The sequence below is a fragment of the Natator depressus genome, chromosome 6 (genome assembly GCF_965152275.1).
Source record: "Natator depressus isolate rNatDep1 chromosome 6, rNatDep2.hap1, whole genome shotgun sequence".
Lineage (NCBI taxonomy): Eukaryota > Metazoa > Chordata > Testudines > Cheloniidae > Natator > Natator depressus.
Window position 1 is genome coordinate 26,627,475 of NC_134239.1, and position 16,242 is coordinate 26,643,716.

Genomic DNA, 16,242 nt, shown 5'->3' on the forward strand with positions numbered 1-16,242 from the left:
CTCAGGGCCTTGAACTCCTTTCCATTTACTTGGAATTCTAGGTCATGGTCCTGGGTCCCTGCTGACTGCTAGAAAGAGCAGTGCTGGTGACAGTGAAGGAGGAGTTCAGTGAGGGTGAAGTCTGATGAAGGGAATATTTTTGCAACACTCACTACTTCTTCGTCATGAATGCACTGACAGCAGAGAATCTGTTTACATGAATGAACCCCCATCCCACCCCAGCTAGTGACAGATGATTATCTAAGAATGTGTTGTGTACTGATTTGCTGGTGATATAAACAGGAAATACCAATAGCTTCAACCAGTAGCTGATTCTGGTTCCTCGGAATTTCCTATTTTCTTTCCTGGGCTCTAATTCTCCTCACCTCACTGAGCCGGCAGCACTTTTAACTCAGGCCATGTCTACGCTAGGAGTGCTTGGCTGGTATAGCTACACTGCCAGAGCACTCCTAATGTGCATGCAGCTAGAGTGGAAAAGCTCTGCTTTTTATTAGTATAGCTTATTCCACACACCCGCACTACCCGAACAAAACACTATACCGGTAGAAGCACAGGTTTGCTGGTGTAACTGCATCTGCAGTAGGGGCTTTTGCTGGCATAGCTATGTCTGTCAGGGACCACGCCACTGACTGACGACGGCACCAGCAGATGCCGTAGTGTAGACGTGATCTCATTTTGCAATGCTGTGAGCTTCTCTAGCACCCTTTCCTCAAAAGATCTCAAGCATTTACAAGCATGGATTGCTTAAACCTCACAACACCAGCTTTGGCCATGTAAGTATTAGTGCCATTTTACAGACAGGTAAAGTGACACCCAAGGGCATCCAGGGAGTCGGTCATCAATCTGGGAGTGGAACTCCAGACTCGTGGCTGCTCCAGCTGCTGGACTGTGTGCCTGCCCTCTGCTGTCCATCCCCATGTATTCAGTACTCCTGTCTGGTCACCTTGGGGTGTTCTTGATTCCAGTTTAGAATAAGTTCAACTGCAACCACCCTTGCTGCACTGCCCCTTCTCCAGTGTGATGATATCTCCCTATGAAAAACATGACCAGAACTGAGGACAGTAGGCCAGGTTCATCCCTGGTGTAAATTCATGTTTAAAGAATGAGCACCACACAATATTTCTCACATTCTCGTTACCAACTCCTCTCTCAAAATAACAAGCAGATGCTAGAAAACGGTAGCATCTCCATCCAACCTCCTTACTTTGGGGTCACTGCACTTTCCTTCTCTTTGCTCCTTCCCAGTTATCTAGTTCATCCAGGAGCTCTTTCTTTCCTTTTTGTCCTAGTTTCCGGACTTCTTTTTTTTTTTTTTTTTTTGAGTGGGGGGAGTGGTTCTTTGTGGCGACACTAGGATCTAGCAGGAAGGATATATGGGAACTATACACACGCAGTTGCAGAGCAAGCCTGCCTGTTCACATCCACCCCTGTCTCCCTGGTAGGAAATGACTGTTTTCCTATCTGCAAAAACAATGAGGAGTCCTTGTGGCACCTTAGCGACTAACAAATTTATTTGGGTGTAAGCTTTCGTCGGCTAAAACCCACTTCATAAGATGCATGGAGTGGAACGTACAGTAGGGAGGTATAAATACACAGCATATGAAAAATGGGAGTTGCCTTCCCAAGTGGGGGGTCAGTGCTAATGAGCCAGTTCAATTAAGGTGGAAGTGGGCTAAACTCCTACATGCCACAAGGGGCCACAACAATGGCCTTAACTCACCCAACAATATTGTTAATCTATCCAGCTATGCTCTTAGGACAGACTCTTCTGCTGGGCTATCTCGGGGCCTCTCCTTCTGCCCCACCATCCCCATGAACATGATACAGTTCTGCGGTGATCTAGAATCCTACTTTCGACGTCTCCGATTCAGGGAATATTTCCAAAACACCACTGAAGAGCTCACTAACCCACAGAAACGTTCCTACCAACACTACAAACAGAAGGATTCTGCGTGGACTCCTCCTGAAGGTTGAAACAGACTGGACTTCTACATAGGGTGCTTCCACCGACGTGCACGGGCTGAAATTGTGGAAAAGCAGCATCACTTGCCCCATAACCTCAGCCGTGCAACAACGCCATCTGCAGCCTCAGAAACAACTCTGATATCATAATCAAAAAGGCTGACAAAGGAGGTGCTGTCGTCATCATGAATAGGTTGGAATATGAACAAGAGGCTTTTAGGCAACTCTCTGACACCACATTCTACAGGCCATTACCCTCTGGTCCCACTGAGGGTTACCAAAAGAAAGTACACCGTCTGCTCAAGAAACTCTCTGAAGAAGCACAGGAACAAATCTACACAGACACACTCTTAGAGCCCCGGCCAGGGGTATTCTATCTGTTACCCAAGATCCATAAACCTGGGAACCCTAGATGCCCCATCATCTCAGGCATTGGCACCCTGACAGCAGGATTATCTGGTTATGTAGACGCTCCCCTCGGTCCTGTGCTACCAGCACTCCTAGCTATCTTTGAGACACCACTGACTTCTTGAGGAAACTACAGTCCTTTGGTGATCTTCCAGAAAACACCATCCTGGTGAAGTGAAGAAACAGATTGACTGACAGAGCCAGAAGGGTACCCAGAAGTCACCTACCATAGGACAGGCCCAACAAAGAAAGTAACAGAACGCCACTACCTGTCACCTTCAGCCCCCAACTAAAACCTCTCCAGCGCATCATCAAGGATCTACAACTTATCCTGAAGGACGATCCTTCACTCTCACAGACCTTGGGAGTCAGGCCAGTCCTCACTTACAGACAGCCCCCCAACCTGAAGCAAATACTCACCAGCAACTACACACCACACAACAAAACCACTAACCCAGGAACCAAACCCCGGTGCCAACTCTGTCTGTGTATCTATTCAAGGGACACCATCATAGGACCTATCCACATCAGCCACACCAATGTTATATATGCCATCATGTGCCAGCAGTGCCCTCTGCCGTGTACATTGACCAAACCAGACAGTCTCTATGCAAAAGAATAAATGGACACAAATCTGACATCAGGAATTATAACATTCAAAAATCAGTAGGAGGACACTTCAATCTCCCTGGACACTCAATAACAGACTTAAAAGTGGCAATTCTTCAACAAAAAAACAGACTGCAACGAGAAACTGCAGAACTAAAATTAATTTGCAAACTGGACACCATCAAATTAGGCCTGAATAAAGACTGGGAGTGGATGGGTCACTACAAAAACAATTTCCCGCTGCTGATACTCAGACCTTCTTGTCAACTTGTTTGAAATGGGCCACCTTGTTTACATTGGCTTCATTAGCACTTCAGAAGTGATTTCCACCCCCTCTTGTCAACTGTTGAGACCAGCCCACTTCCACCTTAATTTAATTGGCTCGTTAGCACTGATCCCCCTCCCCCCCCACACACACTTGGTAAGGCAACTCCCATCTTTGCATATGCTGTGTATTTATACTTCCCTACTGTATGTTCCACTCCATGCATCTGATGAAGTGGATTTTAGCCTACGAAAGCTTATGCCCAAATAAATTGTTAGTCTCTAAGTGCCACAAGGACTCCTCGTTGTTTTTGCTGATACAGACTAACACGGCTACCCCTCTGAAACCTGTTTTCCTATCTGTTGCAATGTTGCTTTGTCTCAGAGGCAAGTGCACTGTCCTTTTTCTCTTTCCCCATTCAGTGTTCTGCTCTTGCCACCTCCTTGCTTGGAAGCATTTTTGTATTTGATGATAACTCAAGGAAAATCTCCTTAATGAAGAGATCCTTTCCAGCTTCGATCAGGAGGGGGACAGAGTGTGTCGCCTCCATGCCTCACTCTCTCTACCACAGAGTTACTTCGTTATTTTGACGCTAGGAGGAGGAGGTCAAGGACTGTAGAGCTGGAGTTGTGCTCTAAGCTCCCTAGGAGGGCTGTTTAATAGACGCATTTTGTACCTACTATTAAAAGCCATGGCCTACGTTTTCAGAAAGGACCATTGATTGATTTTGATTTTTTTTTTGGGGGGGGGTGCCTACCTTAAGAGATCCTGGTCATGCCTGAAAACATAGGCAGTGACTAGAAAGGAGGAAGACTGCTTAAGAGAAGGACTAGGAAGCCATCCTGTTTGTTCCATGAATAACAGAATGTTCAGACTATCAAAGGTGATCATGAGGGCAGTGATCTCTGTCCTAACAATGGGATGTCTAGTCTCAGAGCTGGAATCTCAGCCATGAAGAGAACACTCTTGTGTGTAAAGGGGCAGAGCAAACTGATCTGCACAAGTGTCCAACGGTGATTCTTCTGGCTGATTTGAGGAGTGGCATGAAGGGTTCAAAGGGTCCCTAGTAATTCTTTAGTGGAATGATGACCACAACAGCATGGGAGCCTCATAGGTGGCAGAAGCTTCACCATATGAGCTGTTTCTAACCCAGTGCAGATGATAGACTACTTTGGGACTGCTGTGCATCCATCCATCTCTGCCACCCCTGTTCCAGCTCAGGCCTAAGATTTGAGTACTACTCCTACCCATCATTCTGAAGGTTTTGGCGGGCATCTTTCCACAGCTAGCCAGTTGTGGCTAGGATCAGCCCATCAGCCATGTCGGACTCCACTAATGACCCTTGTTATCAAGCAGTTTCGTCCCAGATGACGCTTGCTTAGAGGCTTAAAAGCTGGGAGGCCTTTTAGGGTGTCTCTACTCAGCCAGGAAAAAACCCCAGTGGGAGCAAGTCTCATAGCCCCTGTCAATTGACACAGGCTTGCGGGGCTAAAAACAGCCATGTAGATGTTCAGGCTTGGGCTGGGCTCTGAGACCTGGGGAGGGTCACAGAGCCTGGGCTCCAGCTGGAGCCTAAACATCTACCTGGTTATTTTTAGCCCATGGCCCGGCTGAGGCACTGAGATGCACTGCCGTGGGTGTGTGGATTTTTGATATATAATTTTTTTAAATTTCCTGTATAGACATACCCTTGGGGGGAGTGACTAAAGGTATCTTGCAGCTTTCATAGCTATGTTTTATTGGAACACTCAGGCTTGATATGGGATTAGAGGGAGATCTTTAATTACCAGTTGAAATTTGAGCCTAGGCAGGAGATAGCTAGCAGTGTCTTAACGTAAGGTGTCTTTACATTTGTATTTGAAGTTCTGCCACTCGGTCTAAGTCACTACCCCCTTGAGGGTGTGCATTCTCAGTGAACACAGGGCTAGATTTTTCAAATTACTTTTTAGAACCTACAGTTGGGGCCAGATTGTCAGAAGTGCTCCGTACCAATATGCTGTGTTCTCTTGAAAATCCAGCTCTAGACGGGGGTGTGGAACCCTTGAAAGTCTAGGTCAATATATACTGTAGTTTTTAGGATTTGTTAAGCTGTGGGAGGCACAAGGGCTGACACCAGACTAGCTTCTTAGTATGCAGAGCTGCTTGGTTCTTGCCCTTCCCTAGCGCCCTAGACTCACTTGCATATCTGCCCTGAATCCAGGTCGGCAGTTGTTGGTACAAAAGTGTGAGGGAGAACAAGAAGTTTTGCAGAACTCTGCACTGTCATTGCATGTTAAAGAGAAGCTTGTTCTGAGGCTTCAGAAGAAGGAAGCAGTTTAAGCTTTAACTTAATTCACCAAACAAGGGGAAAAACTCTGGTATCTCCCTTCTCCCCCCCCACCCCTTAATGTTTGTTCCACTGCAGTGTAAATAAATGACAACCTTCTTGACCCCCAGCCACCAGTACATGTTGGAGTCTCATAAGGCAGCTATGCTGAGGAAGTGGATGGAGAGACCTTCCTTTTCTGCCAACTTACCGGAGAGTGTCATATCAAAAAGTCTCCTCTTCCCCGTCCTTTTTCTTATTTTAGGTCCTTTAGCTCAAGACCTCATGTAGAAGATGCCAGACCAGCTAATTATCCGGTAGGGTAGGCTAACAGGTTTGGCATAGTGTTAGTCTTCCTAATTATGATGGATGGGTACTATAAATTATAGTCCTAGTTTATATATGCATTGTGTATGCCATGTACACACAGTCAAATGGCTATATACCATTTATAGTTTGTAAAAGGTGCATGAGGTTCTCTCTCTTTTTGGACCAACAGAAGTTGGTCTAGCTGTGCGGGTGAACATTTTTCACAAAGTGACCATTCTATATCTGACCTCTGTCCTCATCCTCAAAGGAAACCTGACCAACACCTTCAAAAGAGGAGTTTAAATTCATGATTCTGCTAGACACCAAAAATCATGGACTCAGTAGAGACACTAGTTGTGTCTCATTACAACAGTCCACTAACTCTCCTTTGTCCTATAACTGCAGAGGTGTTAATTGTCCATTTTGAATGGTTTCTTGCAAGACTGTTAAGCATAAGGAGTTAACACATCTGTTCCACCTTGTGTGTTTCATATCCTGGGACCAGCATGGCTACAACAACAATGAAAACATTTATAGTTTGTAGGTATCATACATGGGGTTTCTTATGGGGATACATGTTTTGGAAGGGATAAGTGTCAGCATATTCAGTTCTCACTGTGCTTCAGAAAGGATTTTAGAATCTGCAGCTCCTTTTCTTTTCTTAAAAAGAAAGAACTCTAAACCCTTTAAACTCTTGGTGTGAGATATGGGCGCTCCCACCAGCTCATGCTTGCATGTGCTGGTTTTTCTGGCAACATGGTAAGTGCTCCTTAAATCTGCAGCGAGGGTAGCGTCACTGAAGTTGATAGAATTGCATCTGCTCTTGTAAGGGCTGAATTGAGACAGAAATCCTTTCTCAGTGGTGGTCTCCTCAATTGGATTGACTTTCATTGTTGCAGCTTTAGATGAAACCAGGGCCAGAAACTTGAATGAATTGCCTAAATGTTGAAGCACAGGACTTGGAATTGGGAATTCAGGGGTCTGCTCTTAGCTTTGCTACGGACTTGCTGTGTAACCTTGGGAAGCTGCCTGACCTCTGCCTCCATTTCACTACAGGAAAGTCATAAGTGCTTTGAGATCCTCTGAAGACAGGTATTCCAGAAGTGCAAAGACATGTCTGGGCATCAAAAGAGACTGATATTGGCTACGATTAGATTATGCCTTATTAGGTCATTAAGGGCCAGGCTGCCAAATGCTCAGCACTTGGAGTTGGGGCAGGAGTTTCCAAAGCACTCTGCACATGCTTCTCTGACGCTAATGGCCAGGTCTGCAGAGGAGCTAAGCTCCTGTTCTGAGCTCTTCTGAAAACCTGTCTCTGAAATGTGAAAGTACACAGTTGGTAATGCTAATTCCAATAGGCGCTTTGAAAGAAAAACAACTCCTCCTCCTCCTATCGCAAGATTGGGAGTTACTGGTATCAGGTTTACTGAACTGAGCTTTCAGTTTTACTTGTAGATATGGCAGTTTTAGTTCTGGGTTTTTTGTTTTTTTTTTAAATGACAGTTCAGTCATGGCTTGTTTTGGCTATGCACTTCATTGAATTGTGATTTACTCCCTCTCCTCCTTCCCCCTCACAACCTCATTTCTTGAATCTTGAGCAGGCAATCAGATTTCAGCTTCTGTGCTAACTGAGCTGAAATGAAAGCAGAGTCCAGTCCAGTGTTTGGAGCTGTGCTGCCTTCATCCAGAACTGGATTGGCCCACACCAAGAAGTGTCCCTGGAGAGACTACAGGAAGCCAGATAGCTTCGTTTAAAATATAATTAAACATAACGAAGAAGAAATTGACTTGCTCTGAAAAGGATCAACCAACTTAGTATCTAATGCAGCCTATGGCAGCCTTCCAGATCTTGAGCGCGCACTGACTGCATTACTAGGGAAGTGTCTAATTAGAAGGCATAACAGAGTTCCCTTTTAATTCCATTTTCCACACAGCAGATAGCTATTTTCTCTTGCCTGTGGTGAGTAAATATGGTATGGTTAGAGGTAGGGGAAAGCATGGTGAATGTATTATATGAAAGATCTCTTCTCTGTCTTGGGTTAGTAGCACTTTAGATTCTTGTCTCTAATAGGTTAGGGGATTTTTTTGTTTGTTTGTTCTGTATTTTGTTTCCTTGGATGCTTCTGGACTTTCCTCCTTCCTTTGGTCATTTCCCCTCCAGACGTGGCTTAGGTTCCTTATTTATTCCTGTTTTAGGAGACTCGGAGTAAAATGAGAAACCACCTGGCATGGAAAGGATCTAGTTTAAAACAAACAAAGTGAAGTGAAGTAAGCCTCCCATAACAAGCTGCCTGTCTACCCTCATGCCCTTCCTTTCAAACAAGAGACATGAACCGTGGCAGTTGAGTAAAGCAGAAGAAGGCAGAGGAATACTATTTTATTTGTGTGCTGATGGCATATAGTGGTGGTGTAGCAAAGTTGGTCCCAGAATATTAGAGAGAGAAGGAGGGTGAGGTAATGTCTTGACCTGAAGAAGAGCTCCATGTAAGTTCGGGAGCTTCTCTCAAAAGCAGAAATTGGTCCAATTAAAGATATTACCTCACCCTCCTTGTCTCTCTACAGACATAATGGTCGGTATTGTTCCCCGAGGCTTCAGTGGGAGTAGTTTCTGAATGAGTGCAAAAGGCACATGCTGAGAGTTTTGGGTTTTTTTCTTTCTTTCAAAGCAGTCTAGGAGATTTAGATGTATGACTACCCCTCAGATTAATGAGAGTTGTGTCTCTTAACCGTTTAGGCTTTTTTTAATCCTTTTTTTTTTCATAATCCTTTGCCCCAAGGAATATACAGTAGAAACATGCTCTAAGATGCTCTGTGATTTTAGTGCAGAGGGGGTTATATTTAATACTCAGTTGGGTTCATTAGCGAGCCCTGTGTGTTTCTATTCTTGTCGTGGTGGCATCCGTTACGGTTAAGAGGGCTTTGTGGTTTGGCGTGACACAGGAAGGTAGAAAATGTAACTGCCTATGGTTATATCTATACTGGCAATTGAATGACAAAACTTTTGCCTTTCAGAGGTGTTAACAAAGACAAAAGTTGTGCCTCAACAAGTGCCAATGTGAACAGCGCCTTGTTGGCAGGAGCGCTCTCCTGCTGACAACGCAAACGCCGCTCATTGGGGATGGAAGTTTTTTGTCGGCAGGAGAGCCAACAAACAGCAGCTACGCCGCCCGACTTTTAGTGGCACGGCTGTAGCGACACAGACATGTTGCTAAAAGCTGTGTAGTGCAGACAAGCACTATGTTTCTACTTCTACACCATGTTATGAAAACAAGGTTAAAATTGCTTTCATGTGGTCTGCATCTGTATGCCTTTTTGAAATGGCTCTGTAGATAATGCAAAACAGCTCGAAATCTGCTCAGGTTGCGGTATTGTGCATGCACCTGTTGGAAACAGTTTGGTTTAAATTGGTTTAGTTGCAGTATTGAAGGCAGCTTTACAGGATTTTCAGAGGGTGTGTATGTGTCATTCTCCCTGAGAAATTCTACAGTGCACGGCAGACACCTACCAGGTAATAAAAAGGTTTGGAGTGATCAGATGCCAGTAGCTGTAGGTGTGGATATTTGAATAATTGTACATTCATACTTGCCTATGTATTAGAACGAGCAGTCATTTAATGCTCATTTTTGAGGGGAGGGCGGGGGAGGGAAATTCCCATAGCAGATGGTCCGTACAAACAGCTGAAACCAAAACCCAGTTCCAGGTACCCCTGAAGTTTGGTGTTTGCATCCAGCTCTGAATTCAGTTTCTGGGGCTTATCTCTAGTGAACGTGGTCACAAGTAGGGAATGTCATTTAGCAGCTGGATGAGGAGAATGGATCTCTGTTTCTGCCTCTGGCACCGAATCATTGTGAGTCAAAGGAAGTCATGTGACCTTCGTGCCTAAAATTATCTTTCTGAAACACTTATCTTCCTCAGTGTTAAGATTTGGTGTATTATTTTGTAAAGAAACTTGATCCTGTGGTGAAAGGTGCTATATAAGTGCCAAGTATTTTGTGTGTGTTTAAAAGTAACCACAATTATCTGACTCTAGTTAAATAAATACAGTTAAATGAAATTTTAAAGCAGTCTCTGGGAATACTGATCACTGTTTTCACTATATGTCTGGTGTGGCTCTTTATGTCTCAGTGATAGGTCTTAATTATATTGATACTTCCCAGCAGAGCAATTCTGCAAAGCAGGTATGAGACCTAGGGAGTGCAACTCCTATTTGAATGCATGGGAGAATAGGGGACTTCCATAGAAATTGCCATATTGGGTCAGATCCAAGGTCCATCTAGTCCAGGTCCTGTCTCAAGAGTGGCCAGCAGCAGATGCATCAGAAGAAGGTGTAAGAGTTTTTTGCAATAGGCAGATGTGGGATAATCTCCTCCTCCCCTCCCCCCCCCCCCCCCCCCAGGTTCAGTCTTATCCTGGTTTTTAATAGTTGGGGTTTAAGCCAAACTCTGAAGTATGAGATTGAATATCCCTCCATATTATACTAGTTTTCCTTTTAAACTGTTTTCCAAACTAGTTAAATATTGTGCGCTTGGTGAGTACAGGTTCCACCTAAAACTCCTGACCTGTCCCTCTTGTAGTCATCCTGACAGATCCTCCTGATGCTCAAATAGCAGCCATCAGCCCTGGAATGTGGTGGTGATAATGAAAACAGCTCACCCAGCTCTAAAAGCATGCCATTTATTTGCTAAGTTTAGCCCAATTTTCTGCTTGTGAATAGACTGATTTCCCCCCCCCCCGCCAAATATTCATTCTCTTTTTTTCTTCACTAATAGTGTCTGCAGACTTTTAATCCTACGTGTCCTTGTAAGCTATTCACTGCAAATACTGCATTAAGTATTTGCAATGCGCTACATATGTGGCCGTTGGTCTCACCTAAACTTCCTTATTTCTGCTCTCTGAAGGGATGACTGAAATCTGAAAAGAGCTTTCAGGATGGCCATGCAAATACTCATGTGGCTGCACACCTGCACAAGTACTTGCATTTGAATACATGTTCACTTGCATAACTGTAATGCTTTTCCTGTCCCCTGAATGTTCTAAAATATCTGTGCAAAGGCAGTCTTGTTCGTAAAAAGCAGATGGGAAATATCCACACACCCTTTTAAGAAAATTTTATTTCTATCCTGACAAGTGTTTTCAGATACTCAGCTCTACTCCTGAAAAGGAATCATTATTCTGTAGTACCTGGCTGATGAATCTTGCCCATATGCTCAGGGTTTAGCTGATCGCCATATTTGGGCTCGGGAAGGAATTTTCCTCCAGGGCAGATTGGAAGAGGCCCTGGAGGTTTTTCGCCTTCCTCTGTAGCATGGGGCACGGGTCACTTGCTGGAGGATTCTCTGCTCCTTGAAGTCTTTAAACCACGATTTGAGGACTTCAATAGCTCAGACATAGGTGTGAGGTTTTTTGCAGGAGTGGTGGGTGAAATTCTGTGGCCTGCGTTGTGCAGGTGGTCAGACTAGATGATCATAATGGTCCCTTCTGACCTAAATATCTATGAATCTATATAGCACAGTGTCTTCACCAGCCAATCAATATCCCGATTTCTTTGTTAATCTAAAGGATTCTTATTTTCAGTGTAATTTCCTGATGGTTCTCAAAGCCTTTCAAGATTCCTGATGGACTATTGAGGAGGTTAGACTTCCCATTATAACAAAGTAGACCTAAATCATAGTTGGGTGAAAAACAGGGACAGACTGAAGGGAGACCTCTGAGGCCATGGGAGTGATGGCTGTGGGAGCGGTCCATGAGAGCTTGGGACGGAACCTTGTGAACTTGTTTAGTCTAATTTCAAACCTGTCAGAGTGATACAGACCTGGGAGAACTTCTATTTGAGAGAGGCTGTAGCTTATCTTGATGTAACAAGTGAACTTTGTTGGCATAAAATACTTTTCCTCCGTGAAAATGTTCACTAATGTCCATTCAGATGCTAAAAACAACGAGGAGTCCTTGTGGCACCTTAGACTAACAAATTTATTTGGGCATAAGCTTTTGTGGGCTAAAACCCACTTCATTAGATGCATGGGGTGAAAAACACAGTAAGGTCTGTGTGTGTGTGTCTCTCTCTGTAATGTTATGTATATATAAATATACACACACACATACAATCACAGCAGATGAAAAGATGGGAGTTGCCTTACTAAGTGGGGGGTCAGTGCTAATGGGGCCAATTCAATTAAGGTGGAAGTGGCCTGTTCTCAACAGTTGTCAAGAAGGGGTGACTATCAATAGACAGGAAATTACTTTTGTAGTGCTAACGAGGCCACCTTGGTTGCATTGGCCTTGTTAGCACTACAAAAGTAAATTTTCCCTCTCTTGATAGTCACCCCTTCTTGACAACTGTTGAGAATAGGCCACTTCCACCTTAATTGAATTGGCCTCATTACACTGACCCCCAACTTGGTAAGGCAACTCCCATCTTTTCATGTGCTGTGACACACACACACACACACACACACACACACACAGCTTACTGTGTTTTTCACTCCATGCATCTGATGAAGTGGGTTTTAGCCCACGGAAGCTTATGCCCAAATAAATGTTAGTTTTGCCACAAGGGCTCCTCATAGCCGTGTTTGTTTTTGCTGATACAGACTACTACTCTGAAACCTGTCATTCAGACACTGTTATGGTTTCCTGGCATTTCCTGTCTGGTACATCTCTCTCAGAGCATTGTCCTTTCATTTCAATTGCCAGATTCCTTTACCCAGGAGATATTTATAGGCCTATCCCGCGTTTGGGTGGTTTTTTTTTTGTTTTTTTTAAACCTGGGAGTGGCCAGCCCTGTGCATGTCTTGCTGTCGTTTAAAATTTCAAAACTGCTTAGCTGAGAGTGATTTCCTTCCCTTTGAACAGTATCTACGGTGTGGGCAGGGGGGAGAACTTGATGTAGCAGTTCCGAAGAACAAGAATAGGGATCCATTCACTGTTTTTTGCTCTGGAAGGATGCACACAATACCCAACATGGAGTAAGCATTAAGAGAGCTGCTTAGAAAAGGAGACTGTACAAAACAGATCAATCTCGCAGCCTAGGACAGTAATGATCTAAACACAGATAGGCAAGTATGAAAAACACGCATTCTCTCACTGCACCTCTTCTTCCCCCCCCCCCCCCCCCAAAAAAAAATCATGATGCTTCACCATAAGTATCTGAGAACAAATTATGGAGTTCCTTTAGTCATGTGATGTGTGCTAATATTTATTTAGCACCTTTCTGCAGAAGCTCTCAAATCCCTATACAAACATGGTATAAGCCTCCAAACTCCCTTGTGAGGCTGGTAAGAAGTATCCATTCCCATTTACATGTGGATAAAGTGTGGCACAGCAAGGCACTATGGTGTAAAGCATTTGCCTATGTCCTCCAAACAAGTTTGTGGCAGAACCAACAATAGTAGCTAGGACTCTTGGCTTTGTCCTTCAATTTTAAAACCCTATGCATTCCCTCTGCTTTCCACTCTGGGTGCAACTCAGCAGAAACGCTGCGTGAATTGTTGAAGGTTGGCTTTCTGCAGCTCAGCCTGCAGCAGTTGCCGGGAATAGTGTGTTGATCCAGGGGCAGTGGCTGCATTCTCTTGGCAAATGCTGCATAGTCCAAAGATCAAGCCATATCTGTTCCTTTCTGGCTATATTGTGTTGGTTTTTTGTGACAGACTGTTCCCCAATATTCACCCCTGGCACCCTGTGTCGTAATAGTCAGTAGTGTACAAGATATGCCTTGTGAGGTATCATTTGAAAACTCAGTTTGATCGTTATTGTCCTGGTAAAATGTGTGGCAGTGTTGTATGTAAAGTTATAAAATTTAATTGCAGGGTGTTATGTAGGCTGTGTCTATCCTGCACTTTCGTCGGTAAAACCTTTTGTCAGTCAAGGGTGTGGGGAAAAAAACCCACCTCCCTGACAAAAGCTTTACTGATGAAAAGCGCCGGTGTGCACAGTGCTTTGTGGGTAGGAGACGCTCTCCTGCCAACAAAGCTACCGCCCCTCGGCGGTGGTGGTTTTGTTTTGTCTGCAGGAGAGCTCTCTTGCTGACAAAGAGCAGCTACACCGCTTGCCTTACAGCAGTCTGGCTGTAGTGGCACAGCTGTGCTGCTGGAAGGTGCACAGTGTAGACGTAGCCTAAAACATGTTCCAAGTCTGGGGAGTGACCAAAGCAGATCCTCAGAGACAAAAGGCAAGCTGACGCCTCAGCCAGGTGTAAACAAGATCAATGGGCTATTGCCGGCCAGTGAGTAGCCACTGAGCAGGAAAAGGGGCATGGGCAGACAATCTATCTTTTAGCAAAGACAGCATGGGCTTCCCGTCCACACAGTCTGCCTGTCACCATGCTCCCAGCTGGAAATACTTCTCAAAAGGACTGTATGAAAAGAAGGGCTAGTCACACCCATGTACTCCTCCTTCTGTCCATCGATTCACTGCACAAGAAGGAACAGAGGAAGCAGCCATTACTCAGAAGAAGGGGTCCTAGCCTAAGGAGTTTGGCCAGTAAGACTGAGAACATGTGGTGAGAGAAACTTTGCTTTGAATTTAATGTAGTGTGTTAAGTTAGGCACTTTATTTTTCTTTCAGAGTAGCAGCCGTGTTAGTCTGTATTCGCAAAAAGAAAAGGAGTACTTGTGGCACCTTAGAGACTAACAAATTTATTTGAGCATAAACTTTCGTGAGCTACAGCTCACTTCATCGGATGCATTTTTCTTACAACCATTTTTGGCTTTTATGCCTTATTATCTATATTCACTTAAAATCTTGTTTTATTGTTTTATCTAAACCAGTGTGTTCGGGGAAACTCCATTTGAGATAACAAGATTTGTGCTTCTAATGTCTATTAATAAAATGACAGACTTTATATGAGCTTGTATTCCCCAGGAGAGGGTTGGGAAGTACGAGAGGTACGTTTCTGGGCAAAGTCTGGGAGTGGGAGTGTGCTAGGGTCTCCCTGCAGTGTAATTCAGGCTCGTAAACGCTTAAGTGTGACTGGCAGGTTACAAGTGCACACAGATACAGCTGGGAGCAATTTAAGTGCTGGAGGCTGTTTGTGAGCTGTCCAGGAGTGGAGGCAACAACAGTAAAGCAGTGTAAAGGGCACCTCAGGTTAGACGGCAGGGTTGACACAGCTACTCATTAGTCTAAATCAGTGGTGGGCAACCTGTGGCCCATGAGCTGCATGTGGCCCGTTAGAGTAATCCGTTGGAGGGCCGCAAGACCATTTGTTTGCATTGACCGTCCGCAAGCACGGCCGCCCGCAGCTCCCAGTGGCCGCGGTTCGCCATTCCTGGCCAATGGGAGCTGCGGGATTTGGTGTCCAGCAGGTTGCTCACCACTGGTCTAAATAAATGGTTTTCAACTTTTTTTTTTTTAATTGGTGGTTCTCTAAAAAATGTTGAATGCAGATGTGGACCCCTTTGGAAATTCAGCCAGTGGTCCACGGACCCCTACCGTAGAAGTCTTGGGTTGAAAACTGGCTGAACAGAATTTAACAATAAATGTTTCACATGCTTGGCACGGTATTTGACGTAGCATGAGAAAGGGTGCTAAACTGTGGGCTTCTAATGACAACACTTCTGGGTTTTGGCCTGTAGGTAGGGGTATTCACATACTTTTAAGATCAGCAAAAGGGAATGCCTTTTCTGGGATCTGAAACTTTATTTTCATTGTCACCTTTCACGGACCCCTTAGACCAGGGGTGGGAGAACTTTTTTTGGCCTGAGTGCCACATCGGGGTTCCGAAATAGTATGGAGGGCCAGGTAGGGAAGGCTGTGCTCCCCAAACAGCTTGGGCCCTGCCCCATCCAATCCCTGCTGCTCCTTGTTCCCTGACCACCCCCTCCTGGAACCCCACACCCCTACCCCCTGACAGGCCCCCAGGACCCTCTGCCCCTTATCCAACCTCCCCGTCCCCTTACCATGCTGCTCAGCACCAGGACTGGCCACCATGCCGCCTGGCCAGAGCCAGCCATGCAACCGCACAGTCTAGAGCACTGGGGCAGGCCAGCGGCTCTTGCAGCCATGCTGCCCGGCAGGAGCTCGCAGCCCCACCACCCAGAGCGCTGGCGGCATGGTGAGTTGAGGCTGTGGGGGAGGGGGGACAGCAGGGGAGGGGCCGGGGGCTTAAGGGCCAGGTAGAACAGTCCAGCCTGCGGGCCGCAGTTTGCCCACCTCTGTCTTAGATGTTGTCTCCAAACCCCCAGGGTTGAAAAAGGCTAGTCTAGATGTACCCTGGGTATGTCTTGCTCCAATATTCTGATTAATAATGAGCCACTTCCTCAGCTGGTATAAATCAGTATAGCTCCATGGACTTCAAATCAGTGATGATTGGCCTAGTTTGTCTAGAATCTGTATCAAATAATTTCAGATGTGTATTCTTTCCCATAACAAATAGAAAAGTTTACTA

General features: G+C 45.1%; 1 protein-coding gene across 2 annotated transcripts in view; it reads left to right on the forward strand.

The window, feature by feature from the left end:
- The window catches only part of CD81 (CD81 molecule), an 84,762-nt gene that overhangs the window by 2,548 nt on the left and 65,972 nt on the right, over nucleotides 1-16,242 (forward strand). The gene's annotated exons all lie outside the window — the stretch shown is intronic.